Here is a 26,822-nt window from a genome sequence, read left to right as displayed (position 1 = left end):
ATTATAAAAACAAAAATATTTAAAAAGTAAAGAAAATAAAAATATAATCATATTTAACTATCCAATAAATTATATGCTATTAAAAAGGATTAAAACATGGATAGTTTTAACTTTCTTGTTGACTAAACTTCTACTATTAATTATTGCTTAATCTATCTAGTATTCCCTTAAGTTAAGCTACAAATTCTTCTTAGTCCTTTTGTACATTGACTTTAATTGAAATCACTCTAATGTCATATTATTTCACTTTTGAAGGATGAAGTCCCCAGAAAGATAGATTACTTTTTATGTAGAGAAGGAATTTACTTCCTTAAATATGTTAATTTGTTTTGGAACTAGAGTGTCAGATTTTTTTAAGTGTAAATTGAAAAGCCTTTCCATGTTCATTCATACCCCCTATGCCCATGATTAAAATTACAAGCTAACCCCCAAACCATGGAGTTAAATATTACTCATAATTTCTTTCAGTTTCCACAATTAAGAATGATTATACTAAGAACAATTAAGAATATACTAAGTGAGCATCTTGCTATACTATTTCTTCCAACAATTTCTTCTAGTTAGATTTGTCATTTACTAAAGATAAAATAATTCTGATAATTTTCTATGAATTTTTGTAATTCCTGTAGTAGCAGGAAACTGAAAGTAGCCTCAGCTACTCACTTCAATTTTCATCCACCATTCAAATCTCTGACCTTGCCATCAGAAAACCTGATATCTAGTCCCAGCTTTCTCACTAATTCTCTACATTATCTTAGGGAAAATCATCCGACTTATTTAGGCTTATATCCTTACCAAATAATCAAAAATTGTTTATTAAGTACTTACTGTGGACCAGTTATGAAAATGAAACAATTCATGTCTTCTGGGAACTTGACAATCCAGAAGAATAGTGAATGAATGAATGAATGGAATGAGTGAAAAAAAATTATTAAATACTTGCAACTTGCATAACATTGTGCTTAGTCAAATGGAAAGGTCCCTGGTCCTTAGAGTACAGTAGCAAAGCAGATGATAATGCATAGTCTTAAGGTTTTTTTCTACTAATAAAATCATTCTATTTCTGATGTTAAAACATTTGACCATGGCAAGACCTTTGCCAGAATGAATTTCCTCAAGAGCTATTCCCAGAGTATTGGTTATAAAGATTGGGGGAAAGCAAAATTTATGATCTAGGGGGTACTAAGTCTCCTACCATCCTTGAATTTACCTGCGCCAAAGTGGCAATTAGATAGCAGTTGATCTTGGCAGTGGTGAGGAAGGCACTTCAGTTATGATTATGAAATATGGTCAGAAAGTGGACCTTATCCAAGTGGTCTTGGGGCACTGATATTGCTAAACTATTTGGGTTCAGAGTCCTCACTATTTCTATTGGGGTTTGAAGGAATTTGGTGAAAGTGGTGGTCGTTTAACTGTCCTAGTTCTTCCTAACTCTTGTTTCTTCCTTAGATATCTTGCTGCTTCAATTCATGTGTGTAATAAATATGCATGCTACATATGCATTCAAATATATTGTAAAGAGATATGATCTCAGGAAAGAAAGGAAAGGGAAACTAACAAATCAAATATTGAAACGTACATTTATGAATATAAATATACATACATTTATAACATGTGTATGAGGTGTTTCCCATACATTACATGCCTTTTACTATCTATTTCTCATCTTCATGCACTGGTTATTCCTCAGATCTGGAATGTATTCCCTCTTCCTCTTCCTCTTTATAATCTTTAATTTCTTATAAAAATCTAACTCAAGAATTACCTTTTCCTGAAGCTTTTTTTTTTAGATTCTGCCCCCTGCTCCAAAAAAAAAAAAAAAAATCACTTCATATCTATTTTACTAGATAACTACAAAGTTATTGGGGGAGGTGCACAAGATAATAAGAGAACCAGGAAATTTTGGAGATAGTGGTACTTAAGATGTTATGAAGGAAAGAAGGAATTTTAAAAAGTAAAGGTAGGAAAGGAGTTCATTTCAGACATGAAAGATCACTAAGGTAAAGACATGAAGACAGAAGATACAGTGTCATTTATGAGGTCCAGTTTGACTGGACCACAGAATATGCAAAAAGGATTATAGGTAGTTTGTGTGTGTATATATATGTATATATATGCATAGGTATACACATGTTTATGTATGTGTACATGATATATTATACCTTCCTATATGTGATATATAGCATGAGTCAAATCTAGTAAGACTTGAAAGTGTTGGATCAGATGTTCTTTAAAGTCCTTTTAAGCTCATTATTTAGTGAAAGTTAGCATTGTTTTTAGAATAAGACCTAAAATTAGGTTCTGCTGCCTATGACCTATATGATCTTAGTCAAGGCACTTTCTTACTGTAGAACAGTTTCCTTATTGGCAAAATAAGTAATTGGAATAGATGATCTTTAAGTTTTCTTTTCAACTCGGAATCACGAATGTATGAAGAAAAAATCATTTTAGGTAGAAATGGTGCCACTACTGCAAGAATAGAGAAACCTTAAATCAAATGTTCCAGCTGCCATCTAGTGTTCCAAACACCAGACAATTCTTTTTTTTTTTTTCCATTAAGTAAATCTGTAGCTTTTAGGGACAGAATTAAAATGAAAAGGCCTAATGGTATTATAAGAGAGTAAACTTTTTCAGCTTACTTTCCACGTTCCAGGTTTAGGTCAATTGTGAATATATGACTTATAGAGAAAGTTAAAGTTCCTTTTTTGTGGGCATTCAATGATTGTTAACTGACTGGAATTGAATTGATACCCAAGTTCAAATACAATTTAATACTGAAATAGTAAAAGTTTGGCTTGTTCACAAAGTTACAACTGACAGAATTGACTAGAACAAGAATTGCAATAGATGATGTGAAAGGAAGATGGTTGTGGGAAATGGCAGAATTCTGTAGGTTAGATTATGAGTTCTATTAGAGCACTGTTTGCTACAGAAATGTGTCATGACACATTGCTAGTTTTTTACAAATCTTCAAACATTTTGCTATTGCTTGAAAATTGTCATCTTGTGAAAATTCCTATCTCACCTTCTCCTTGCTAGCCTCCCTTCCTTTCACCAACCTCCCAACCCTCAAAATGTTTCTGTGCTGGTATTTAAAAAAAGAAGATGTCAGCAGGTGAAGGGAGAAGCAAAATAATAACTATACATATCAGCTAACTATAAAGTAAGCTTTTTGAAATCCTTTCCCAAGGGCAGAAGAGAAGAGGATGAAGAGCTAGTTTAATAGATAATAATGAATAAGCCAGTACCTAATGGACCTACAAGCTACAAGGACCAATATCATTTAAAGCACAGGAAGGTTCTGGTCTTTTCCCTCCCCAATAATCAGCTAAGCATCCACAGTGGTTCAGCATCTTGCCTGGAATTTGTTTCAATCATCTATCTCAAGTTCTTCTTTATAATACATACCGCCCCTGCCTCCTCCTCCCCCACCTCAGAAAACACAGAACTCATTTCACAGAGACTCCTCACTCCCAGTTTGTCATCTTCTTTAAACGTAGATATTCTTTCTCCCTCTTTCCACTGATCAGAATATCTGGCTACCTTTGAGTTAGTTTTCTTCTTTTGTGCCCCTCTCCCCTTTTGCCTTTCTCTATTTTCTTCTTCCCCACTCCAACCTCCTCATTTTCTCATTCCTAGCTAAGATGCAGCCAAAGAAATTCCACATGTAGTCAAGTGCCTGGCAAAATTATTGAGAGGTGGAAGAATCTCAGAGGGAAACCGCACCAGTTAACATGTGAAACCAAAAGAAAACAACAGACTCAGGAGCTCTGTAGGGCTTCATAAAAAATGTATGTTTCAATATTTTATTCATCAGTTCCCCCCCCCCTTTTCTTTTCTTTTCCTGAGATCACACCTAAACTTTCTAATGCCTGTCATTCTCTTACTTTTGGTGCATCAAGCTTCATTATGCATGTCCTGCCCTCATTTTTAATTGAATAATTCAGCTCTTAGCTCAAGAAAGAGCATCTCTTTTTTTTTCTCCTAAATCCCTGCTACCCCCCTGTACTTTTAAGGCTACAGAGAGAGATTTCCTTAACTGGAGCAAGGAAGAAGAAAACCATAGAATCATAACATTTTTGAACTAGAAATAACCTTAGGGGCTCAAGATCAAAAAACCTGGATTTAAGTCCTAGCTCTGCTACTCACTAGCTGTCTGCCTAGTAAGCTTGGACACATCATTTTGCCTCTTAGGGATTCAGTTATCTCAATGGTAAAATGGAGATAATAATTCTTATCAATCCTATAGAAGCAAATAATATTATGTATGTAAACATACTCAAAACTACTATTATATGAAAAGTATCACTTAATTCAACCTCACATTTTATAGATAAGGGAAGAGAGACTTCAGAGAAGTTAAATGACTTGTCCAAACTGGAATCCAAATCTCCCAAGTCTTACTTCAATCCTTTTTTTTATTGCTTCACATTAAAATCATGCTTATAAGTGATGCAAGAAGGCTAACGAAGAAGCAACAATAACAGACCTTGGTAACAGACCATCAGATCAGAGCTTTAGTTCATCTCATGTCAGACCTTTCTCAGAAAATCTTCATTCTTCTGCATAGCATAGGACAAGGATAAGATATAAATTTCCAGAAGTTATACCTGAGAGATGCTTTATACTGAATAAATTTAAGTATTTGAGTCACAAGGCCAAATATAAAAGCCACATGTATAAGTTAAGAGACAAAGATGAGAGAGCTGTGAGATGAATGCAATTGATTCCAGGAAGAGATGGAGAATTAATGTTATAATGTATATGGTAAGACAGGGGCTGAGTAAAGAGCCATTTCCTTAATGATATCTGTTTATATTCGACACATCTGGCAGATTGATAATCCTAAATCACAGATGTGGTCATGTAACCTTCTTTCTCAAAAATCTTCAACAGCTCCCTATTGCTTCTGGAATACTAAACTCTCCTTAAGGCCCTCTTCAATCTGATTCCTACTTACTATTAAAATCTTATTTTGTATCACTCTGTTCCATGCAATCCTAGCTCTTCTTCGCTATCATATTACTTTCCCCTCATGACTTTCCATTTCTAAAGTGTACTCCTTCCTCATTTTGCCTCATAGAATTCTTGACCTTCCTTCAGTCAGATTCTATGTCTAAATGGAGCCTTCATTTATTATTGTCTTTAAATTGCTTTGTAGAGCTGTGTGTGTGTGTGTGTGTGTGTGTGTGTGTGTGTGTGTGTGTACCAAGGGCAGCTAGCTGTCTCAGTCAAAAAATTGCCTGGAGTGAAGAAATCTCATCTTTCTGATTTCAGATCTGGCCCCAGACATTTACAAGCTTTGAGCAAGTCAATTAATCCTGTTTGCCTCAGTTTCCTCATCTGTAAAATGAGCTGGAGAAGGAAACAACAAATAACTCTACTATTCTTGCAAAAAAAAAAAAAAAAAACAGAACCCAAATGGGATTACAAAGATTTGGACTCTTTGAGTCTGGACTCTGAACATATGTGTGTGAAAATGTATATAATGTATGCATGTATAAGAATATATGAGTACACACACACACAAGCTACCCCCACTGATCCCAGTAGACTATAAGCTTCTTGAGGATAGGAACTATTTCGTTTTTCTCTTTGAACCTTTCTACTTACCGGAGTGTATTAGATGGAATAAGTACTTAATAAATGTTATTGAATTGAAATCTATTGAATTATAGTATAAGAGTTCTACTATAATTAGGGGAAATGCTACTATATAATTTTTAAACCTTTATTTTAATAATAGCCTACAGAACTAAAGGCCATATTGACATGAGCAATACCTCTTGAGATAGGGAGCAAACTGGGGGAGGAATATATAAATATATTTTGAGAAGAAAATAAGAGGATTACTAGGGTATCTAGGATTGTATGCTATGAAACTTTTTTTAGTCGAAGGGTCCATGAGCACCTACAGACCTACCCTGTGACTTAAAGCACAAGAATCACTCTGGCACTTCATTTTATCCTCTGCCTTTGTGAAACAATCACATTAGAGGAAAATGTGGTGCTGAGAAAGCAGTTTACTCAGCTGGGGGTTAGCAAAGAAAATCGTGTACGGCTCAGTGGTGACCCCCGTGACAAGCGAAGTGTTAGTTAGGGGCCTTGGGATTTGCAGGAGACTGTATCCACAGCCTTCATCAGAGGCTGCTGGGCATTTGGGAAGGAGGTAGACTAATGAAGGAGAGGACCAAAGTGCTGTAGTCAGTGTTGTTGGTGATAATGACCTTCTTCCCCATCTGGTAGAAAATCTCAGAATTGGGGTGAGAGGCAGGGTGCTGCTAGAGGTGATGCTGGAAGTAATACATTGGGGATTATCATTGGAATGGGAAACTCATCAGTTGTAGTCATCAGTAACTCTATAACTTTATCCACAAGGATAGAAACACTCAATATGGACCTGCAACTAGTTTGAATCTAAGACAATTTTTCCTTAATCCATTTTTGTGGTGTTATGATAATATTGGCATAGTAGATAATAATGGTGAATATTTCCATAGCACTTCAAGATTTGCAAAGAATAAAAGGAGTTCTAATCCTTAGAATAAGCCTATGAGGTAAGGGCTATTATTATCTTAATTTTACAGATTAAAAAAATAAGGTTGAGAGATGTTAAGTGATTTATTTAGGGTCCCAGGACTAGAACCTGTCTGAAGCATCAAACTCAGATCTTCCTGACTGTAAGTCCAGCATTCTATCCATTAGGCTACCTAGCTGCTAGATTTAATGTAAGACAGACATGAGTTCAAATGTTACCTCATTCAGACACTTTCTTGCTCTGTGATGAAAGATTCAAACACTGACACTCATTATATAACCACTTCATTTACCTAATCCTCAGGTTTTTTATTTATAAAATGGGAATGATATCCATAAAATCTACTTTCCTGGTTTATCATGAAGTTAAATTGAGGAGATATATGTAAAGTGTTCTATAAACTATAAATTATTATAGAAATATCAGCTTTTGTTATTACATTAAGACTTAGCAGTAAAACAAGTATTTGAAGTGCAGTGCTAAGGAAAGTTGTTTTTCCATTATAGGAAGCTACTTTCTTCTTTCCTCCTCCACCTCCCACATATTTTTACTCCTGTTGCTGCTGCAAAGATATTTGGCCTTTCTGCCTCTAGGCCTGAAGGACAGAGCAGCTGTGTTCTCTCATTCTAAATGCTTACTGATATTTCAACTGCATGGGTTTTATTCTGATAAGAAAGCCTGGTATACTGTAGAGGTAGTCACCAGCTGCTATACTGTACCTAAGGCCAAACTTTGGTAATATTGTGAAAAAGGCAGTTTGTTTTGTTTCCTACCTCATTTTCCTTACTTACTGTGCCTTCAGTGTTCTTATATGGGTTTCCTCATTCATAAATATATCAACTTGTAGAATATAGAGTTGGAAGATATTGTAGATGTTATGCATGCAATTATCCACATTTAGGATTCAAAGCTGCTTTTCTGGAAAATGAAAATCAAAGCTGAAGAGTTTGTAGAAAGTGTCCCCAAATCTGAGAACTGAAGTCCAAGAGGGTTTAAAGTCAGTAGGTTAAAAATAGTAGGTTAATTCAAGACACTTGTCCCTGGATTAGTCACTTAAGCCTGTTTGCTTCAGTTTCTTCATCTGTAAAATGGGCTGGAGAAAGAAATGGCAAACTACTCCAGTATCTCTGCCAAGAAAACCCCAGATGGAATCACTAAGAGTGGGAAATGACTGAAATTATGAACAACACCAAAGGTAAAAACAGGCATGGATAAGGTTCAAGCAATGGTCTAGATAGCCAAAGGGAAGGTCAGTTTAATCAAATAACCACTGCCAACTTGTAAAGTTCTAAGGAAAGACAGGAAAACTAGGAAGTATCCACTTCTTGTGTTTCTTAAACGAGATCAACTCTATCATCTGCAAGTCATTTCTTCATCAAAAATTGCTTTGCCTACTGTCTTTTCTCCATGAGTACTCCTTAATATTTTGGATACTCTCTACCCAAAAACAATATAGTCTGCTGTAAGTGAACTTTGAGTATAAGTCCAAACTACATAGAACTGAGGGCAGAGAAAAATATAACTAATCCACTCTTGTTTTTCAGCTAGCTTTGTACGTTGATTGGGGTTTGAATGTACCCTTTTTATTCATTTATCCTGTTTTCCTGGGTCAAACTATAACCTTGGATCCCAACTTTTGGTCTCTAGTGGAGATCTTTTGGACTAGTTCAATCTTTGGAATCTGTTCAGAATCTTCATTTCTGTATTCAGCTGCCTCAGCTGCTCACCTGCGATTTCCCAGGTATCATTTTGTCTCTAAATCTTTTCCTAGCCTTTTGACATAGGTTATGATCCTTAATCTCTACATTGGTAATGGAGTGAATAAGATCCCAGCAAAAAGACTCCAAATCTTTGGTAGCTAGATAGGTCATAGGGAGGAGCTTAATAGTAAAAATTTTGGCCTGAATTTAGATTTGAATTACTGTCAGAGCTATTCCCAGAGGCAAGCAGGGAGTAGTATTGACAGGATTATCTGTCTTTAAGGTTTTTTGTTCTTTTTTTCTTAGTAGACCTTTTGTTATCCTTAAATGGACTTTTTTTTTTTTTGGCAATGGATCATTGTTGAATTTCTTGTCAAATTTCTTGTATGAAGAAAATTATCATGACCCTACAATTACTATATCCAATCAGATATGAGATCAACCCCTGAGATTATATTTCCTCATATAAAAGAACATACCGATACCATAATTCTTTGCTAACTCCTTTTAGGATGCTAATTCCTATTAGGGTTAGTTGGCTAATCTATGGCATAATCCCCCACTAACTCCTTTAGGAATTTAGTCCACCTTATGGCCTTGCAGGTTCATTAGGAGTTTAACCTATCTTGTTATGCCTTTCTCCTTATTAATAGCTAAACTCCAATTTGGAACTTAGCCCCCTGTCAACAGCACAACAAAATCTTTTGTTTCTTGATTTGGAGTTGGTCTAAGCCTACAAACTCTTTTAAGATACCATTCAACACTAGCCCCAAATGCTAATATATTTTTGGGATTTAACACTCCCATAGTGCAACATTTGGTAGTTCACTCAGGGAGAGATTTGGAACAATATATTTGGAGGATTCAATGCTTCTACAATCCTATATCCCATCATTAGTGTTACAGCATCATAAATCCAGAATTTTTGAACTCTTTTTTCCCCCCTGGGAAGGTAGGGAGGTAATGATTTCTCCAAGATCACACAAATTGTAACTATGAGAGACAGGATTTCAACCCAGCTTCTCTGTCTCTAGAGTCAGAGAATTTTCTAATATACTAAATTGCTTCCTACTTTAAATTATGTCATTAGGATATGTCATTTGTCTGTTTCCTTAATATAAACCTTTTTTTTTCCCCTGAAATCACTCTTTATGTTCCATGGTCATGGCCAGCTCCCTCTAGATGCAAGACTCTTTCTCTGTCCATCACACTTTAGTTCTCTTTAGGGCTGACCCCTCATGCATAGGTCATTGAAATTGGATATAGTTTCTTTATAACATCCCTATTTAGAGATTTACAATACACTTTTGTAAGTTAAAGGAAGTTCACATCTTGTTCAGTGTTCTTTATTATTTTCTCTTTAATACTTAAAACATCAACAATCCAAACCCAAATGTTAGCACAGGAATTTTAGCAATTCCTCTTTTGCATTCACTTATCCCATTTAAAGATCAAGGCAACCCCCTAATTCAAAATCATTTTGGGGAAAACTAAATTTTATACTATTTTTATCCCTATAACTAAATTTTAAGTCCCTGAAAACTAACTTCTTCTTCTTTGTTCTCTTTATATAGTTTGGTATATAGATATAGATACAGTATTTTGCACACAGTGGGTACTTAATAAATACTCTTGGAAAGACTGATGAAAGAAATCAGGAAAGCAGTGAGGTATAGAGAGAAAAAAATGATAACAGAAGGTAGTGATTTTCAAAACCTTATCTGAAATTAGAATGTCTTTATGCGAATAAAATTTGTTTGGCCAACTTCCTCCCATAGAAATGAAATAATATATAAATATGGTTGAGTGGGAAGAAGGAACCCTGGGAAAGAGTTATTCCTTTCATTGGAAAATAAGAGGAAAGGGCCTTGTTGATGGGAAGCAGCCAGGCAGATAGAAGAAGTACACAGTCATGGGAGAGGCTTATGAGAGGAAAAAGGCTTAGAAAATGGTGAATTACAAAGGCACGCATAACGCCTTCTGTGCACATCTGTTATTTCAGAGTGTGTGGTGAATATTTCAACAAGTCAGCTACCATACCCAGCCTTCTAGCAACCTGTTTTGCCCCAATGCTCTCTATTCCCATGTTAATTCGACTGTCTTTTAGTGAATGCTCTTTTTTCCTATCTCAGTGCATCTCTCTCTTGCTCACCTATCTACCTACTTTTCTTATATTTATTTGTTTCCTCTCTGCCTTCACCTCTAAGCCTGTTCCTTCTAAAATATCTCATTTTAAATTAAAGCTCATTCCACTTATTCATCATTTCTCTTTCTTGTTCTATGTCTTCTTCACAAACCTGAATTTAGTTGAAAATATTAATCCTTATTTAACTCTCTCTCATTAAGATTATAATCAAATTCTATCAGTGCAGATCATGTCACGACCTTTCCATATATCCTGTGCAACTCTTGTTCATTTTCTTGCATCAATCTACCATAGTATTTTCACCCTTTCCTGGGATGCCTTTCCTCTATATTTCTTGTTTATACAAGCAATCCAAATATAAAAAATGAAACAAAAATAAAAACAAAAACAAAAAAAAAAGAAAGAAAGAAAAGAAAGGAAAAATGAAACTCTATAACAAATGACCCTTTCAAACTATAGTGGAGAGTAGAGAGTATGACAGTTATCAGAGCCTTAGGCCAGTTGTGATGCAGTTATAGCCTTCAAAGTTGCTCCATTCAAGTTGCCTTTGTAGCACACCATACATTTATATTCCTAGCTAGCAAGTTAAGTAAAAGGTCACCAGTGACTTTCTCCCTGAGGGCTCAACAAGCCCAGATGTATGAAAACAAGACTCCAAATGGATAATGCAGGCATTTCATTTTTGTATTTTGGAGTCTAAAATTTCCTGTGGGTAGCTGAAACTCTTGATTCTCAGTAAGTAGTAATGTGAAGGAAATGGGGTCTCATGTGTTAAGCTGCCTGTACTAAAGCATCCCAATGAGCATATATTTACATCAGCCAGTCCCCCACGTGGACCACAGAAACCACTGTTTACCTATCTCTGAGTCCTCTGATCAGATTAAATCATCCCAAACTGCTGGTTTAGTATTTTAGAGCTCCTCCAATGTCTTGTGTCTACAAGCACTGTGGAAACCAGACAGGAACTCATCGTGTTAGGATTTTGTTCCCATTCCAAAAATAAAGCCATCTTAGACTTCTATTCTGCAAGGGGCCCAGCTGCAGAAAGCGCCATGTAGTTCATTATCACCCAGCCAAAGCCACAGGAGGGGACGGTATAATTGAGCTAACTGTGGGGCTGATGTCAGCTACTCTCATCACAGCCGCACCCAGTGGGAGATTGATGTAGGAATCCTGAACGGGGAGGAAATAAAAAGGCCCCCAAACTTTGGCAGGGACTCCTAAAATGTTATGATGGTCAGAGAAAGCATTACTTGACTGACTGAATCTGTGTTTATTTTACTGAAGGAACATATAATGTCATGCTGGATAACATCATTCATTTCTCAGGCTCTAGAGGAATCTTTGAGTATTTGATTTCAATCCTGCACTTTTCCTTAAAATGGCCTGCTTGGACAGTCTCTAACCTTTGCATTACTAAGAATAATAGGACCTTTTCAGAGACAGATAGCAAATAGACATCTCATAGTCTCCCACATGTCACAATTTACCAATGGCATAAAGTGTTTTAATGGCTTTGCAGGAATAAACCATTTACTTTCCCCTATAGATTCCCCACCACTAACAGTGTAGAGAGTCAAAGGGTACCTGACCCTGTCACCCAGAAACAAATTGGAAAGGTCAGTAATTCAGAGTGAAGCTGTTCTTTCTGCCCCCCCCCTGCCTAGCATACATCTTTCTCCTTCTCTGCAGTCTCCCTGAAAAGACTGGTGCTTTTCTATGGCTGCATCACTTTGGAATATGAGGTACTTTTAGGAAACAATAATATATAATTAAAATCTCACTGATGAACAGGGATAATTTTACATTCACAGAAGTTGCCAAGGCAGCAGTTTTTGTTCATTAGCATATTTGCAAGGTTAATGTACTGCACTTAATAAGGTAAATAAAGCTTATAATATTTTGGGCAAATTATATATATTTTTTAAAATGTAAAAAGAAATTCAACTTAATATGTGTCTGGTCAGTGTTGTATTAACCCATTATCTGCTGCTGGAGATCTTTTTAGTGGTAATTTCCTCCTCCCCCAAAGCACACTTTATGATATGCAAAGAATTAAAGGAATTTGATGAATTACACTATGAAAAAATGAGGAGACAGAATGGTGAGGGGAGGCATATAAAAAGGTTTTGGCAAATTGTGCAAAGGAAAAGAGTGATTATGAACATGTTTTAAAATGGGATAAAAAGTGGGAAGTAAGCTTTAGAAATACTAGGAAATTGGAGGTTTAGATATTGAAATGTTTGGGGAGTTGTCTCTGGATAGGGATTCCAGCACCTGGAGAAGAATAATTTGCTTTTGGACAGAGATAGAGAGGAATATCTAAAATAGGAATTCTTAGCCCAGGAGTCCTGTGGACAGATTTCCAGGTGTCTGTGAACTTAGAAGGGAAGAAATACATCTTTATTTCTGCTTAACTTTGGTTTCCATTATACTCCTATGTATTTTATTAATGCATTTAAAAATATTTTGAGAAGGGATCCATAGGATTTCCCAGACTAACAAAGGTATCCATAGATGATCCATAAGAAAGTCAAGAATTCTAGTCTAAAGGTATGACTGTTCCTATATAGATCTGAGAAAGATTGAAGATTTTGTCATGGCTGGGGAGAATGGGTAAATATGAGGCTAGTATATTTAAAGGGTGTAGAAGTTGAAGGGAAGGAGACTGGGAATCAGATGCTGAAATTAAAAATGAGGAAAGGTGATTGAAAGTACACAGAATGTAGCAACAAGGTTCTAATAGTGTGAATTTGGAAAGTAAAGAAATGTTCCCTAAGTGATGGCAGAGAAAAGTTATAAAAGCATTAGTTGGAGAGAAGGGATATGTTAATTCCTCCTCTTAGCCCTACAGTACATGGGAGAGTTAGAGGGAAGAAATCATCCAGCCTTAAAATTATCCCCTCAACATTACAACTTTCCACTTTCACTATTGCTGTTTTGATATATTCCTGGTCAACATAAGAAAATAAATTAAATGGGAATTTGGGGAAGTTTTGTGGAAACCACAGATGATACTCAAAGGCCTGCAGATGTCACATAAAAAAGTTTAGAAACTCAGAAATACATAAAATATATGTATAGTATTTTTGCCATATTTAAAAATATTTTCAAAATTTTACAATAAAGTACAATGAATACCCCATAAAAGAAAAAAATTCAGACCTTTTTTTGGTACGAAGGAAGTGTCAAAAAAATTTCATTCAGATTTTCCAGCTTTCAGTGTTGCTACACTCGCAACCCCTGCAATGTGGAAGGGATAACTGTACTGAGAAATATAGTGTCTTCAGTTGAATGTTGGATTCCATGAGCAAAGGAATGTGTGCAAGGAAGAAATATAAATAGAAAGGAAAGTTTGTTTACTACAAAAGAAGTTTCCGGAGAATTCAAAAGAAAGAGAAAGCTAGAGAGATATGGGACTGAGTTAATGATGATTGATAGCTACTTCATACCAGCTTTACTATTTATACCCTTAGGTTTCCCAGTAGCTGTTTCAGTAGCATATGGAGAGGGACAGGAAGAGAAGAGATAATTTGCTTGGTGGTAAGGCATGTTGGAAGGACCTTAGGGGTTGAGGAGTAAGCAAATGAGAATTATGCTAGGTAAGGAGAAAGAATGATACTATCAATGTGTGTCATATTCCCCTAACTGTCCTATGGAAGTTTCAACTTTGATTATAGGTCCAGAATGAAGGGAGAGAGTAAGATGAAGGTTGTTGATAAGTAGTTTAATAGAACCTCTGGATCAAGCCAACTTATTTCAAGGGAAGGTTCTAATATTTCAACAAGGTAAAATAATAATTCTAGTTAAGTGGTGGGACTGAAGGGTTAGAATTAATTCAGAAGAATGGAGGCAAATATCAGGGGATTTCAGAGAGGAATTAAACTTTTTTAATCTCCTTGTTGAACCACTGATTTAATATCTTATTTTCTTCTAAATGGTCAGACCTAATAAGTATCTGAAAAAATCCAGTGCTAAGATACTATGAACTCTGGGATACAATCATAAACCTGCAAGCCCAAGGCAAATTTAAGGCAATCATAGGCAGAGAGCCCCCTTATGGTTTTTCTGGTTTGAGTTTTGCTGGAAGATTTGTTTCTTCCACTTCAAGACAATTCATCCTTGTTTAAGGGAAACTGCCCATTTCTTTGGAAAAGATATCATAGCTCTTCCTTTAAAGAGGGAGGGTCACTAGGGAAAAAATAACTATACACATATCTGGTAGCACACTTCTCAGCTAAGCCCCTTTAGTAGTCATACTTCTCTCCCTCCTGGAAAAGAGTATATAATAATTTTATACTTTAAAGCTGATCCTTTATTTTTAGAGAAGGGGCCCAAGTGCAGAGAGAGATCTGTGATTTCTTTGCTATTAGGAATTCTCAGGAAGGTATTCTTCTCCACTGATGCAACTCAGAAACTGTTTTGCAGTTTAAACTCCTAGGATGTTACCTGGGGATCCAGTAAATTTAAGTGACTTGACTAAAGCCAAACAGCTTGGATGAGCCACAGGTAAGATGTAAACTCACATCTTCCTGAACATATCTGACTCTGATTCTCTATCTGATATATAGCAAGTCAAACTATATTTATTATTATTCCAACACCATTTTTCTTCCTATTCTGCTTCAACCCTGTCTTCTTTAATCCAAATAAAGCTTACTATAGAGGCAATTATTTTTAAAGTGCTAAAAGAAGGTGAAAGAGATCACAAATAGACAGTGTAAATATACTGTTTAGTAGGTCTTAAAAGCAGCTATATAAATAGAGAAGCCTCCTTCCTGAGGCCTTAATTGATGATTACCTCTTCTGAAAAAGTGGTCTAGGACATGCTCCACTTTACTCAGCATTTGATTCGGGATTTCTTGTCTTCCTAAGATCCTTCAGAGTTGGGACAGTCTTGCTTTCTTATATTTCTTATATATTATATAAATTTATATTTATACTTCTTATATATTCTTATATATCTTATATATAATATATTATATTATATTTTCATATATATATATATATATATATGAAAAGTAGGTAGATAGGTGAGCAAGAGAGAGATGCACTGAGATAGAAAAAAAATAATATATTTCTTATATTAATGTCTAAGGCATTCAGATCTTCCTTCCTTATTTCAGGTCCAGTGCTCTCAAGGTGGGCAAAGAATATCACATTCTACTTACTCTTAAACTTTCATGGGAAAGAGAGAATTTTTTCCTCCTATGGAAAAGAGTTTTATCTCTTTTCCAAAGAGAATGTTTGATCCCAACTTTAATGAAGAATATGCTATATTCTTATATTACATTTCTTATATTTGTATTCCTACTATACATATTAAGTGTTTAATAAATGCTATATCTACTGATATGTCTTTGGTTTCCATAGACACATCTGTTTATGCATCTATAAATGATTTAAAAAGTACCATCTATGATCTTGGTCAGAACTGTAATGGTCCAGCTGAAGAAGCACTAATTTAGGAGTTAGACTCACTTTAAATCTTACTTCTGCTACATGTTGTGACCTTGACCTTGGACAAGTTGTTTAAATTACCTGGGCTTCAATTTCTTCATTTATAAAATTGATAGGTTTGCATTAGATGTCCCCTAAGGTCTCTTCCAAATCTGAATCTCTGACGTGGAAATTACAGGACAAGAATTTATAAGTCAAAAAGAGAAGTAGCTATGTACTATATACCAAGTTAAATTTCTGTGGATCCTGGCAGACTGGCCCTCACACCCCATTGCTTATACATCTGTTTACCTTTTTCTGGCCTCTCAGCCCCCTAATGGTTCCAAATAGTTTATCCTGAGCCCCTATAGTTCAGATCCCTGCAGATTAATCTAGTGGGCTTTAGAGAGATAAAACAGATGTGCAGTTTCTTTTGCAGTATAATTTTACAGTAATTTTTTTTAGCCTGTCTTTTACCTACTTGCATCAACTGAATGATTGATTTGGGATTCATCACTTTAATATTCTTCTCAAACACTATTAGTTCAACTATATGTGATAAACATCCTTGTTTTGTTCTTTAGAAGGAAGGCTGGGAATAAGGACAAATTAAAGAGTTTCTCTTTAGACATGCTGAAAATTTTCATTACTTTTATTACTATCCACTATCTAAGCCAATGCTAGGGACAATATCCTAAAAGTTGAGTATATTCAATTTCATTCTGAACAATGGTTGAATATCCAAGAATAACACTTTAAGGATTCCAGAAGTGAAGTTAGAAACATGAGAAGGACATTTTAATGATGTGGGCTGTAGAGGAAATGTATATAATCTGTGTGCTATGTGTTTGAGAAAAACATTTCCTCAGAAAAAGTAATTTAAAGGTCAAAGAAATAGAATTAAGGTGTTGTGTACATAAGCCAACGATTCCATATTGTAGAAGGTCTCCACCATCTTAGAGACTTCCTGTCCCATCAAGATATTCTGATGGGATTAATTATAAAGAAGACATCCTCAATAGAATAGATATGATCTTTGTGGCTCCTGGGATCCCCAAAATAAGACCAGCTCTTCCAGGCCTGGTTCTATTATTCTATCTTTCAAATAGGAGAAGTGGCTGAGTAGTTTCATCTTACAGGTTCTTTCTGCAGCTAATAATGTTCCCCAAGTTATGTAAACCCCTATATTTGTATATTGCCTTTTATTCTGCATATTACTGTAATGAAATCATAGGTTTGATCAAAAAAAGTCATGGACAGATTAGAAAGAATGCAGTTAATATTACATACCCCAAATACCAGGACAAGGAAGTCTTAAATCTTTGTGAGAAAAATCTTAGAATTCTTAACCTGGACTCAGAATAATGTTATTGTATGCCTAAAATAAAATACAATTACAAGGGAAAATGAAAAAAAAAAGTATATGTATGTATGTATATATTTCCTCCCATTTAAGTTTATAAATTTAAGAAACTTTGCTCCATAGCTTTAGATTGTTTCTTTGACTAAATTGATTGTGGAACTGGATTTGAGGAGATTGATTTACTAAGCCTCATTTATATTAGTCACTGATGGTTGTCTTGCCTACTACAAAAGATCCAACATTCATCTAAGGCCCTATAAGATGAAGCAATAATATATAATAATATGAGAATTCCAACCCATGACAGAATCTGCAGCACTGATGAAATATATATTAAACAAGAACCTTTGCATTCATGTTTGAAATATTATCTTTTTGTCTGCTTGCCAGTTATTTAGCACATAACAATGAAAATAATTTATGTAGGACATCAAGGTTTGCAAAGTATTTTACAAATATTATCTCATTTGATACTCAAAACAGTCCTGGGAGGTAGGTGCTTTTATAATTCTCATTTTATGGATGAGGAAGCTGAGGCAGACAGTGGGTACAATGATTTGCTTATAGTCATACAGGTTTAAGTGTCTAAGGCATTCAGATCTTCCTTCCTTATTTCAAGTCCAATGCTCTCAAGCTGGACAAAGAAGAATATCACATTCTACTTATTCTTAAACTTTCATGGGAAAGAGAGAATTCTTTTCTCCTATGGAAAAGAGTTTTATCTCTTTTCCCAAGAGAATGTTCAATCCCAACTTTAATGAAGAATATGCTATTTTTTAAAAGATCGGTAAACCCTTTACCTATAGAACTGGCCAGTCTTTGCCTAGGACATATTGCATTGATCACTGTGAGTCTGCTCAGGGAGCCTAATATAAGCCTGCATCTTCTGTACAGATCCAATGAATATTTGTTGACTTATTTTCCACTGGAGGTCAAGGTTGTAGTGCAATAGCATAATTCTGTGAGAATGGGTGATTGGGGAAAATGCAGAGATGGGACAAGATTAAATCCTTGGGCCTTTTAGAATGCTGAAAATCCATTTGAAGTGCTTTAACTAGTTCTGACACTGCACATTTTTCAAACTTCAAGATAAAAGGTTGATGATGAAATGCCACAAGTCAGGAGGAACATGAATCCAGAGGGAAGCTTTGGCTTTCAGCCAGATTGGGATATAAACTAGACTTTAAACTTACTTTGTCAGCATATCACCCAAGTAATAAACTTAAAATGTCTACAAAGCAGCTAAGAGTCCATCCAAGAGAGGGAGAGCCAGTTACTCTGTGTTTGTCCAACACTATCACAAATATCAACAAAATATTTTGACTTTTTTTTTCAACTATATTATTGGGGAAGGGAGAAGGCAAATTGGCCCAGTATGATCATTGCATTTTAGGAAAGTGTAGCTTAAGACAACAGATACCAATGAGGACAGACATAAAGAACCTGGAGATACCTGAACAAAAATGTATTCCCTCCAATTCCCTCAATTTTTTTTGCCATTTCAGGCTTTTTAGAATCTGGGCCTTTTGACCTTTCTGGGTTTTTGTTTGTTTGTTTGTTTTTCCACACTTAACTCCCCTCCACAATGGTTCAGTGATTATAGTCCAATTGTTCTTTCTCAAGCATAATATTCCATCTCTCATAACATGCCTTTGTACTGGCTATCCTCCATACTCTGAGGTATGGACTATTCTATTTCCTCAGCCTCAACTTGATATTCTTTGGCTTCTTAGAAAATTCCATTAAAATCTCACTTTCTAAGAGGAAATCCTGTAAAGGACTAGAGTCTTTCCTTCTACTCTGTAAATAGCTCATATTTATCTATTATTTCCATGTTTTCTCCTCAGTATGTAAATTCCTTGAGGATACGAATTGTTTGTTTGTTTGTTTTGTTTTTTACTTTCTTTGTATACTTAGCACTTAGGACAGTGCCTGGCATATGTAAGAAACACTTCATAGATGCTTGTTGACTAATAAGTGATAAATAGTAAGTTATAAATTTTACATTAAAAGAAGCTTCACAAAAATGGGAACAATCTGTAAATGTTTGTAATGTAAACAAAAACGGTATCAACAAAACTTTTTTTTTTTTAAGACTAAATCCTACAACCAGAAAAATATCACTTCACTTCCATTTGGAAAGCATTTTGGATTTGGATTCATAATTTGAATCCTTGGGTCCAAATCTTTGCTTTAAAGCCTCCTAGTGATACTAAAAACTTGGCCATGGGGTTAGAGGAAGAAAGAGATTATTTTGATTTACTGAAGACAGAAGGAAAATAAAGAGTAAAAGAATCTGGAATGCCAAAGAGAGACTCATGGAAATGGAGGGGATTAGTTCATGATTAGATCCTATGGTCATATTTCAGTTTTGGAAGTTTTTGCATTCTGCAACAGAGCTTCTAATTATCTTATACTTTAATTGAAAAAGAGATGAAGAGAAGGGAGGAAAGAGAGAGCGACAAAAGGGGAAAGAAGGAGAGAGAGAGAGAGAGAGAGAGACAGAGAGAGAGACAGAGAGAGAGACAGAGAAATACAATAAAAAGTGATTGGAATTTTGCATCTGAAGACCAGGATTTGATTCCTGGTCCTGCCATTTAACCACCTATATGATCTTGGGTGAGTTACTTTATCCCTTAGTGACTTCATCTATAAAATGAGATGAGGTGGAATAAAAAGCATCTAAAGTCACTTCAGCTTTCCATCTATGATTTTCTTCTTCTAAGTCATTTTACTTCTAACAGTCTTGGTTTATTCATCTGCAGTGAAGGTTTGGAGTAGATCATCTCTACAATACTGTGTTGGAATTTGGATATTTTTGTGTTCCCTCTGACTGCTTGACCAGTTGGTAGTAACCAGTATAAAGTAGCAGTAAATAGGATATAGAAATTAAGATTATAAAGAACATAGGAGCCATTTGTAAAAACTAAATTAATTAAAGCCACATCCAGAAACAATATGCTAAATTTGGAAAAGCCAACTAGGTCTCTCAGTCCTAATAAGAGCCCCTTTGTAAGCTTCAGATAAGCAGCAGTTATGTGCAATAAAACCAGAGAAACTTTATTCAAATTAAGTATCCCTAAACTGGCATTGATAACTTTAAGATAATATCAGTATGTTAATAAATTAACCCCGAGGTAGTATAAATAGGAGTTAGATCATCCCCCACCATCAGAACCCTATGAGAATTGACCCCCAAATCCTGCTCTTTGAATAATACTATACCTGCCAGGAGTCAATGCTGCTCAAGTTCTCCCAACTCCAATCAGCAGTAATTTAAATTAGTCTGTCCTTTCTCTTTCCTGCCGCTCTTTATAATTTCCTCACTGTCTGCCTGTATACCTTATGTGTCTTATTAAAGTGGGATTGATGAATTAAATTACTGCCAGCCCAACACCACCACAATCACCACCTTTATTGCTATCTTGGTCTTTCCAAGTGAATATCCAAAGAACCAAGCTTCAGTTTGTCACCCTGATCAAAACAGGAACTATTGATTCTTTTCCTTTTGATCCAAACCAAAAACACTTAGAATGAGACTGTTCATAGCCATACCTCACTCTGGGGGAGCAGGTCATGAACCAACTAGGAAAAAGCAAGGAACCATGTGTCCCACCTTGGGATGAGACTTCTCCTAATAGTTGGGTCCTAATTTGTAGTTACTAGTCTTAAAATTCCATTATCCTACCTAAAGGAGATTTAATGTCATAGAACATGACTGTCTTGAATTTATGTCTTTCTTTTTCACTTTAGACACAAAATTGTGGAGTCACAGACAATCCTGTTATTTAAATCCTTATGTCATTTTTTTCAAAATGAAAAAAGGGATGAATGAAATCTTAGTAGAAACCATTAAGAACTCTTAAAATGAGGCTGCTTTATTAATCAACCAACAGTGCACTAGTGTAGATATTTTCCAGCACTGGTCATTTTCCTTTTCTGTCATCTTAGCCAATATGATGGGTATGAGTAGTACCTCAGAGTTGTTTTAACTTGCATTTCTCTATTAATTGTCATATAGAGCATTTTTTCATAGGGTTGTTGATAACTGTTTTCTTCCTCTCAAACTACATGTGACATAGTAGAAAAAGAGCTGGCCTGTAAGCCCAAAAGGCTTTAACTCAAATCCTACCTCTGACACACCATAACTGTATTAAGTAAGTCACTCAACCTCTCAGTCTTCTAGGTAGCTCTCTCTATAACTATATATTATATATAAATATATGCACATATTTATATATCCATATAGGTGTTGAATGACACTATGCTATATATAAGAGGGAGCTTTCTCATAGTAATTCTCTATCCAATAAAATCACAGGTCTAATTTCTATTCCTAAACAAAATAAATACAAGGTAAAATTTGATAAATGAGGATAAGAGAAAATGGGAATCCAAGAGGATGTACTATCCAGGTACAGAAAGAAGCCAATGAAAAGATGCAATGACTGGGAAATAGAATGCAATGCATGCAAAATAATAAGGTGGACAGAATTCAATTATATGCAGCTGAACAAATGTTTAATTGTTGACAGTCATGGTTAAAAGAAAGAGGGAAGGTTTGGGGCAACCCAGTAGTTTTGCCAACATCCAAGAATAAGAGTTCTACAGCTTAGGACCTTCCTTGGCCAAAAAAAAAAAAAAAAAAAAAAAAAAAAAGTTCTTACAGCATCAGTTCTTTGCATGTTACCCTTAGCAATAAGCAGCAGCAGTAAATCAGATGAGTGACTATCTCAAGGGGAATGGGATTAAGGCCCTGAGCTTTTCAGAATATTGAAAACTCATCTGAGGACCTAGAATTGGCTTTGCTGTTATATCTCTTTCAAACCCCAAGATCAAACAGCCTCAGAAATAGTGTTCTATAAACCCAAGGAATTATGGTAGTAATAATAAAAGATATAATAATGCAGCAGCTTCCCCTCTTTTTTCTCTTTCCACTTCTTTTTTGTTTTTTTAATAAAATATTAGACTTTTAGCTTTAATATTGGTAGAAATAAGTATCATATACATATCAGAACTGAAAAAATTATCAATGTTCCCCCAAAAACCTAGACTATATGTAGCTACAAGACAAAACTTTAGTATGATTGGAAAATGGGTCACCTCTAAGAATCATAATATCATAGATCTAGGGCTGAAGTTATCTAAGACAACTATAAATTTTAAAAATGCAGAAACTGAGAGATTGGTAACTATTCTTAAATCACAGAGCATTCAAAGTCAAGGTTCACAGTATAAGGTATTGTGCTAGGTACTTTAAATACAGATATAAGTAGAAAGATAATCCTTACCTTCAAGGAGCTTATCCTTACCATAAAACACTTAATGGAAAAGAAAGACAGCACATAAAGAAAGCTGAAAATTGTGGGTGGTTGTGAGAGAGAAGATGAAGATAACGGGTGAGATGGACATGACAGAAAAAATCTGGAGCACAGCCTGGAGAGGAATGAGCCATGGCTGTCCTGGGCACTCTTCTTAAATGGAGGTTCTGGGTAGAACCAGCTAATCTGGGACTGAGGCTATATGGCATGGTGGGTATTTCAAATGGGTGATCCTAAAACTGGAGGTAGACTTCTGGATAGAAAAGTTTCTTTGGTATCATAGAGGAAGCTTGAGAAGCATGACACTTGGACTTAAGGTTTGGAAAATTCCACTTTTAGTGTTGTATCATTTCTGAGTCTGGAGGAAAACCTATATGCTATTTTATGGTTAAAAATTATTTTATATATGTCTGTGAAGTTAGTGCCATTATTACCACCAATTTCTGATAAAGAAATTAGGTTCAAAGAGGTTAAGTAATTTGTCCAAGAATGAATTGCTGGTAAATGGTAGAAGCAACTACTCAAATCAGATTTTTTTGCCTCCCAAATCCTGTGCTCTTTTCACCATTCCTCTCAGCTTCTCAGATTTCAGAGGGATAACAGAATAGATTCAGGGAGATAAAGGGGTAGATTCAGCTTATGTTATGAAGACAGTGAGAAATGACAAGTTTACAGCTAATGAACAGCATGATCAACTGTAGTTCTTTTTAATACTAATGCATAGGAACAGATCAGGAAAAGCATAGAGAGGTAGGAGTATCTGTGTCATGGAGCACTGAGGTAGTGTTTTCTCAGGAAATTAATTGTTGCTCCATTTGAGCTCAGACAGCTTCCCTTTCTTTACCTATTGCTAAAGGTCAAAATTTCATTTGTTGGCTACAAACTCCCCATGGATTCAGGGCTGAACAAGAGAGTTCTTTTACCTTTAAAGAGACAGCTGTGGCCATATGATGTAAGCCACCACATGGTCACAAGCCCAGGCTGTCAAATCTGACTGCCCAGCCAGCATCTTTGGGTCTTTGGGGATTGCAAAGCTTTGGATGGTCTAGAAATTGCAAAAGATATCAGATGAAATGTTGGCTGTTTCACAAATCCCACTTTTAGGTTGGCACGAGATGTCACACAAAGATCTGCAATAACATTTTTATAATTCTTTAAATGAATGGTGCTCTGGTATTGTTTATAATATCACAACTGCTCAGCCAATTTCTCATCATTCATTTCCAAGTTATCTGGACTCTGGCCATTTTGCTTTTATTTTTCCCTACTCTCTTTTATTGCCTACCTTTTGATAGCAATAATTACTAAAGTTTCTATAGTAGTTTCAAATTTTTGAAATTGTATTTTTGTTGGAGAAAAGGATGTATACAACACTGTAGGGTCCAAATTATTCAAATAAACTGTTTTCATTATTTAAATTCACTAGCATATTATCCAGTGCCCCATGTTAGTTCATCTTATAGACAATGCTTGAAAACTGAAGTAAAGCTTGCTCACTGTTTGAAATGCATAAACTGGAAAGGGTAGAATTAACCTTCCAATGTATGTGTAACTGGTATTCAAATTTCCCCTGCGAGGGTGGGGGAGGTTCAAGAAATAATCTTGAACCTGGTAACATGGACTTTTGGAAATTATGGTTCTAATGAATGGTATGAATTCCCTTCTGCATTTAGAAGGTTGGAAAAGTCTCAATACCCAGTTATATTCGTAATAAAAACCTATAATCTTACTAAAGAAATCTTAAATATAATTTCCTTTTGGAAATTAATATGGTACTTTGATCAGGATGATAAACATAAAAGATATATATATTGCATTTGTGAATGTATATAAATATATACACATCTGTGCATATATTTGGACCTTCCCTGAAGATATTCAGTAAATAGCTCCTTTTCAGAAAATAGAGTTGAGCCATAAATTTGGGGTTTTTTTCCTTTTTTTTGAGATGCTGGTAGTATATTGTTTGAAATATCTGTCAAATTACACCCCCCAAAAAAAAAAGTTTTAAGGATGCTACTATAGAAATGTATAATTAAAAAATAAAACTAGCTAGTCATATGATGAGTATGAGGGGTATGCAGGACAACCTACCTACATGTTCTATGACTATCCTCAAATGTTAGGAGAGTTCAAGGAAGGCTTCCAGCATGTTAGATGGACTCTTTATGAGGAATTTATTATAGAATATAGATATGAATCACATAAGATTTAATGGAAATATTATTAGCATCAATGACTAGAATGTCTCCAATATATGAAATCATAGATTCATTAGAGTCATGCAATTTTAAAGTATTGAAGAGAATGGAAGGCCAATTAATAAGCCCATGACTCTTACCCATCTGCCAGGATAGTTTAATTGTTGACCTTGAAGCTGAAGTGAAAGAAAAGGAATGGAGGGAAGACTATCACAATTAAGTTAAAAACATTCCCCATCTCCCCATCTCTTTATCTTATGATAAAAAGCCTTTTGTATCTTCCTCCACTGTTAGCAGCAGTAGTTCCTTTTAGTTGAAGCAATTAAGTAGCACAGTGGATAGTTAGAGCCCCGAATTTGGAGTAAGTATTGAGACATGTACTGTGTAATCCTAGACAATTCACTTGTTTTATGCCTCAATTCCCTCATTTGTAAAATGGGAATAATAACAGTAATTACCTCACAGGGTTGTTGCAATAAACAAAGGAGTTAATTTATGTAAAGCACTTTACAAACATTAAAGAACTATATAAATATTAGCTGTTGTTGTTATTGTTGTTGTTTTATAGCCTTGGGGTATTTGATTCATTCATTCATTCCCTTGCTCTTCAGAGCCTTTTCCTTAATCTCAAAAGCATATTTTTTTTTCTCCCTAAAGCTGGAGAAACAAGGGGGAATCCAATGTAAACATAATTATGGCAGACTTCTCATAAAGAAGGTGATTGAAAAGGAATGTGGGCTACACTACTTTGCTAAGTCTGACTTCCCATAAGTAAAGAGTCACATACTATATAAATTGTAACTGAGCTTTCTTGCAGAATAGATTAGTTTCCTGGCACATAACTAGAATAGAAAGCCCCAGAGCAAAACTCCCTGGACTTGTGACATCATCAGTTCTTTTCTTTCTTTTGACATTGGCAAGAACCTGCAGTCTGGATGGGAGCTCTAATTGCCTTCCATAAGGTACCAGCACCTGTTTCCAGGGTCTAGTGGTCAGATTAACAGACTGAAAGCCAAGAGCCCTGTTTGCTATTTCCAGTTCTGCCATGCTGTGTGACCTTGGGTATTGTGGTACCTCCCTGAGTCTCAGTCCACCCCCCCCTTTTCTTTCTGCAGAATAGGAATACTGTACACCTACCCCTTTCTCCCTCCCTCCCTCCTCTCACAGAAATGCCCTAAGGGTTATTGAATTCCTGAGATGCTCAAATGACAGATGCTCAGAATATAAATAGAGCACTGTGAGTCTCACCCTAAGGGAAGTCACAATGAGGGAACTTCTCTCCAGGAGGGCATTGTTGCTGCTCACCTAGATGAGGTGAATTAGTTCTTCCTGGGCATTCTCTCATGTGAGAGAGCAGTTCATCTACAGGGGCTCACCATAGGGTCAGACACTTCATCACCCCATGCTTCGTCTCTTGCTGCATATATTTGCTGCAGCAGACATTCCCATGTATACTATCTCTAGCTAGATAGTATGTGACTTTAATCACTCTCAAAGTCTTTCCATGTTATAGACTTAACAACAAAGGATCCATTTATATTAACAGATAAATATTAAAAATTCTAGGTTGTACTCTGAGGTATCTACTTGGGAATTTAATTGAGCCAAATGTATTGATATTCCTAAATGAAAAAGTTTATGTGCAGTTGGAATTTCCCTTTTTTTTTCCTTTCTTTCTTTTTTTTTTTTTTTAAAAGCAATTACTGGATTAAAAAAAAACAGTTTTATTATAATGATTATTCTGTATTGTGAAATGAAATTCAGGAGAGGAAGAGACAGCACTGATTTTTAAAGATGGTCGTGTGCCTGTACACTAAAGAATACTTCCCCACATCTAATATTAGGACAGCTGTGAGCTCTCCATCTGTCTTAAGTTTCTAGGAGAAATGGTTGATTTTCCCCTGAGCAGGCTTTCATTAGAGGCTTCTCATTATCTCATACAGTCAGTTTAGGAGAGATTATACCTCTAGTATATTCAAAATGCAGTTGTTTAGAATTCAGAACACATTTACCCAGAGAAACAGTGTAATAAATTATAAGTTCATAGATTAAAAAGTAGGCTTCATAGAAGCCCACTAGCCCAATTTTCTAATTTCCTAATTCAAGAAATAGAA

At 35.5% G+C, this 26,822-nt stretch overlaps 1 protein-coding gene across 3 annotated transcripts in view; it reads left to right on the top strand.

Moving 5' to 3' along the window:
* The window catches only part of LSAMP (limbic system associated membrane protein), a 781,204-nt gene that overhangs the window by 619,683 nt on the left and 134,699 nt on the right, over positions 1-26,822 (top strand). The gene's annotated exons all lie outside the window — the stretch shown is intronic.

The sequence above is a fragment of the Antechinus flavipes genome, chromosome 3, assembly GCF_016432865.1.
Source record: "Antechinus flavipes isolate AdamAnt ecotype Samford, QLD, Australia chromosome 3, AdamAnt_v2, whole genome shotgun sequence".
Classification (NCBI taxonomy): domain Eukaryota; kingdom Metazoa; phylum Chordata; class Mammalia; order Dasyuromorphia; family Dasyuridae; genus Antechinus; species Antechinus flavipes.
Note: the sequence above shows the minus strand (reverse complement) of the source record. Positions and strands in the feature narration are given on the sequence as shown.